The following is a 5,581-nucleotide window of genomic DNA, read 5'->3' as shown; positions in this document are numbered from 1 at the left end:
CCGTACCTAACTTGTGACCCCTCCTTTAGCAGTAAATCGAAGGCGCAGAATCCAACGCTGATAGTTCCAGCCCGAACTACTCAAGCGTTGAAGAGATAGCACCGAAACAGTTGGTTTTTAGACCCCAAGCCAAGCAGACGTACCAACTGGAGAACTCCGCAGCTATCCCCGCTCTGACAGTTGGTTCTGAAACCGCAGACCGAACAGACGTGCCAACTGTAGAATTCCGCAGCCCTCACCGCCCTGAATAGTTCATTCTGAGACCTCAGACCGAGCAGACGTGCAACTGGAGAGCTTCGCAGCCATCACCGCACCAAGACCAGGAGGAATCATGATGTCAAATGAAGAAACCCGAATCTTGTCCGACCCTGAACCAGCCGTAGAACCCGGAAGCTCCGACTTGACAGATTTCCGACTGAGCTGGATATATAAGCTTAGAAAGGAACAACTAGACATGGAACTGGAGAAATTCAGCCTAGACGTCTCCGGGACCGTAGAGGAAAAGAGGAAACGACTGGTGAGGTTTATTAAAGACGGATGTGCATCACCGCAACCGAGGCACAACGCCCCCGCTTTCGTCGTACCACCGCAACCGCCGCTTGTCGTGCCGACCACAGCAAGTGGACCGCTGGTCAGCAACCCCTCTGCACCGCTCAGCATCAGCCCAGTATGCGAGAGGGTAAGGAAGTGGACACTTCAACCGATCCCGTGGAGTTCTTGGAGAAGCTCTGTGAATTCCAGGAACACAGCGACATACCAACGTCGGCCGTATTACCTGTGTTGGGGCCAATTAGAAATTTAAAAAATTATGATTTAATGTTGCCTCTAGTTGGCAGCACTGTCAGATGGCTTCCTCTGGAGACAGACAAATGTAAAGTAAAAACGCTCGTGTTGAGCAGTACATATTAAACCTTCGAAGAAGGAAGTTGTATGTTTTCTCATCTCCAATACAATTTTACCAGTTACAAGTTCTATCATTTCAATCACTAGGCTATCCCAAAAGTACGATAAATACAGTCCACTTATACATAACCCTATAACATTGAGTTCAGCAACTAGTGCGTCAACAACCTGCTTTGTATGAAATCTTTCAAGGCAACGCTCTAGCCTGGTACCGGAACAACCGCGACTTATGGTACTGTTGGGACGACTTTATTGGCGACTTCAAACAATTCCACCTGCCCGCCAATTATGAATCGTTCCTGGAAGAACAAATATTCCAGCACCGCCAGAAAGTAGAGGAGTCCGGTCGAGACTATCTAGTCTCCTTACAAACTTTGCTACGCCGACATGGAGGATTCTCGTCCGACCGAGCCCTACAACGCCTGTATGGAAATTTGCTTCCTGAATACCGACAGTACATCCGCCAAAGCGAGATCCAGAGTCCACGTGACCTGGTTCGCCAAGTGGAGGAATACGAAGCTCTGCAAAGAGAGATCGCGGCTAACCGACCTGCCAAACCAACCGCGCCATCTCTGCCTAACTTCGTCCGCAACCAGACACCAGTAACTGTCCGACCACCCGTAACACCACCACCAGCAAGGACCCAGGCAACTCCGACGACGAGATCTGATCCGCCAAGAACCACCCGACCAGAGCAAAGACCCGTTGAGACAACCCCGATTAGGCCGCAGATCAGGAAAGACGTCCGTGCACCAGAGGCACAACCGTCGACTTCCGCCGCCAACGTCCCTTTTGACCGGAACGCTATCTGCTGGCGTTGTGGGAAGAGTGGACATATTCGAAGTCAATGTCGAGCACCGCCCCGCCTTTTCTGCTCCAGATGTGGACAGTCTGGAATCATGACTAGGGACTGTTCGTGTTCCCAGTCGGAAAACTAGACCGAAACCGTACCGTTACGAGGCCTGTACCGTTCCGCCCTAGTCTTGCCTCGCAAACCATATCCGCCCGCCACCCGGAAAATCGACCGCACGTACCAATCCGGATTCAGAGAAAAACCTTCCTGGCCCTGATAGACACCGGAGCTGCACGCTCATATGTAGGAGATCAAATCCGTCAACTAGGCCTACATTATGAGACCGCTACCGCAACAGCCGTCCAGCTAGCAAATGGTAACTTGGTGACAGTAACCGAGGTTTACCAGATCCAGTTCCGGATAGGAAGTAAAGAATTTGATGAGAGGCTATGGTATCTCGCAAATTTATCCTCCGATGTTGTGCTAGGAATGGACATCCTGCGCAAGCACAATTTCTTGATAAATCCGTCCGCTGCCACCGTTAGCCTGGATATTACCGTCATCTCGTGAACACCAGGCCCCGATGTAGGTCCCTTGGAGGTTCTGTCGTCAACCTCAACACCAACGGAGGAAGAGAAGCTAAAATCCTTCTTGGAGACCGAGTTACCTAGCTTCAAGGATTTACATGGTACTACGGGCTTGATACAACACAAGATCCGCCTGTCACAGACCGGACCAATCAAACAAAGGTACCGCCCGCAAAACCCGAAGATGCAGGACATTATCAACAAGGAAGTTGATGAAATGTTGCACAACGGGATAATAGAGCCGTCCGACAGGCCGTGGAGTTCACCCGTCGTCATCGTCCGCAAAAAGGATGGAAACCTCGATTCTGCATCGACTTCCGAAAGGTCAACGAGGTTACCGAAAAAGACGCCTATCCATTGCCGTACATCAACGCGATATTGGACAAGCTCCGCAAGGCCAGATATATCTCCAGTTTAGACCTCAAGCAGGGATACTGGCAAATACCACTTACTGCCGAGAGCAAACCCATCACTGGTTTCACCGTCCCTGACCGAGGCCTGTTCCAGTTTCGAGTCATGCCTTTTGGATTTCACTCGGCTCCTGCTACATTCCAACGACTCCTAGATAGGATCATTGGACCAGAAATGGAACCCTATCCGTTTGCCTACCTGGATGACATCATCGTATTAGGGGAAACCTTTGAAGAACACCTGGACAATTTACGGGAAATATTCCGCCGACTACGAATGGCTAACCTGCAGCTAAACCCCGACAAATGCGAGTTCTGCAGGAAGTCGCTCAAATACCTAGGACATATCATCACCGCTGAAGGGATTCAGACAAATCCTGACAAGGTGGACTCAATCAAGAAGTTTCCTACCCCCCGAAACATCAGAGACGTCCGCCGCTTCCTAGGAATGGCTTCCTGGTACCGACGCTTTGTACCGGCTTTTTCCCAGATTGTGACTCCGTTAACTCGACTACTCCGGAAAAATCACCGTTTCAAGTGGACCAGTGACCAAGAAGAAGCCTTCAACCACTTGAAGAACTGCCTGACCAAAGCTCCGATTCTAACCTGCCCGGACTTCGAAAAACCGTTTACCCTCCAGACCGATGCCTCCGACCACGGACTGGGAGCAGCTCTGACCCAGAATATCGACGGATACGACCGAATGATAGCGTATGCTAGTCGCACACTGTCGCCTGCCGAAAAAAATTACTCCGTCACTGAACGGGAGTTCAGATTATAGTGTGGGGCATAGAGAAGATGAGACCGTATCTTGAAGGCTATCACTTCACCGTCCTGACCGACCATCAATCTCTGCGATGGCTGCATTCCATCAAAAGTCCTGCCGGCCGTCTAGCCAGATGGAGCGTATTTCTACAACAATACGACTTCGAAATTAAGTACCGCAAGGGAACCCTAAACCGAGTAGCCGATGCTTTGTCCCGTCAGCCGATAGAAGGAACTTCTTCTGCATCAAGCACCGGAGAACTATGCGTCCTGAACGAGCCGCCAAACTGTTCTTGGTATAGCAGAAAGAAGTCGGCGGTCGAAAGAAGCCCTGAAGCATTCCCGGATTATTGCATACGCAATAACCGTCTGTTCCGCCACTTCTGGGATTCAAACGACTTAACCCAACCCGATCTATCCGATACATGGAAGCTATGCGTCCCCACGCCGCTCCGCTCAGCGGTTTTGCAAGAGAACCATGATGCTCCGTCCGCTGGACACATGGGAATTGCTAAAACCATCGCTCGCATTTCACATAAGTACTATTGGCCTGGTATGTTCCGCGATATCGCCAAGTACGTACGAAGTTGTATGCAGTGTCAGCGGTACAAGCCTTCGCAGCAACAAACTGCGCAAAAGAGGCAACCGTCCGTCAACCGTCAACCATGGGACACCACAAGCACAGAAGTTCAAGAAGTTACTGTTCCAGCATCAGGAGTTTCCCTAGAAGTACCGCCCGCAAGAATTCCGAAAATCCAGCCAGAACCAGACATGCAACCTATCCGCCCGTCGCCAGAATCATCGACAGATTATCCAACCTATCTACCAGTAAAACAACACAGATTATGTTGGAGATGTGGCTATCCTGGCCATACACGCCAAACCTGCACCCGGACACGACGACTGTTCTGCTCCCGATGTGGTCAATATGGCATAATGTCTAGAGACTGCCCATGTGAAAACCACCCGCAGAATGTCACCAGCAAAAACCGCCCGCAGAACGTCACCAGCAGAAGCCGCCTGTCCGTGACTCCTCGACACCGATCACGTTCACTTCCCGGACACCAGACTGCATCACGAGGGGTGCAAGTTTATTTCCCCGATATTTTCCGCCGATCAGAAACCATTTCCAAGAGCGTCCAACATGATCTCCTGTCTTGAGCCTGAACATCCGAAACCCGATCAGTACCGTCTCATGTTAATTTTTATTTTTCAGAGGGACATATTGCTGTAAAGAATGTGAAATTTCGTTTAGTTTTGTATAGATGCCTGATTTTGATTTAGCTAGTTTTTAGTTCTTGTGAAAAGTGAACATACCCCAAAATAAAGTTTTTTTAACCTGCGTGGGGTATGCGCTTTCTAAAATTAGGGAAAAATTTAGGAAAAAAATAAAAATTTCATTTTTAGGGGGGAGTTATAGGAAATTGCATTTGCAACAACTTAAGTCCTTACCATTTTTGTTGTAAAGTTGAAAATGGCCGAGATATTGAGCAAAAACGATTTTTCCTTAAATTCAAGATGGCGGCTGACGCAGAGGTGGAATTCAGTCGCGATTCTGAATTTACACTACTATTGACCCCCCCTAAAGGTTAGAACAATAAAATTGTGGTCCATAATTTTTTCCCGGTTAAATAACAACCCGACTGGGCTCCTTGTTGTTATGGTTGTAGCTATAAATAGTCATTGGAAAATACCTGTTGGGTACTTCTTGACAAACGGTTTAAGTGGTGGAGAAAAAGCTAATTTGCTAAAAAATTTTTAGAATTTTTAAGTGAATTAGGTATCAAAATAGTTTCTGATACTTTTGATGGTGCTCCTTCAAATATCAAATTACGGCTTTACCATAAATGTTAATGTTAATATTAATAAGTAGGTAGATTGTAAGTTTGTAGCATTTTAGGTTATTTGTTGACTTATAACTGTTTCAAATTGGTTTTCTAATAAAAACTAGAAAAATAAACCAAACATTTGTCTTTTTATGATTTCTATAAGTTACTAGTGGGTTTTATAAGTCATAACTTACTAGTGACTTATGACTTATAACTCACTAGTGACTTATAGGCCACATTATTCCTTTAAAACCAAAGAAATTATAGTACACTTGTATACAATGATACTATAAT

The sequence above is a fragment of the Anoplophora glabripennis genome, unplaced genomic scaffold (genome assembly GCF_000390285.2).
Source record: "Anoplophora glabripennis isolate ALB-LARVAE unplaced genomic scaffold, Agla_2.0 scaffold804, whole genome shotgun sequence".
NCBI classification, from domain to species: domain Eukaryota; kingdom Metazoa; phylum Arthropoda; class Insecta; order Coleoptera; family Cerambycidae; genus Anoplophora; species Anoplophora glabripennis.
This window is presented reverse-complemented; position numbering follows the sequence as displayed.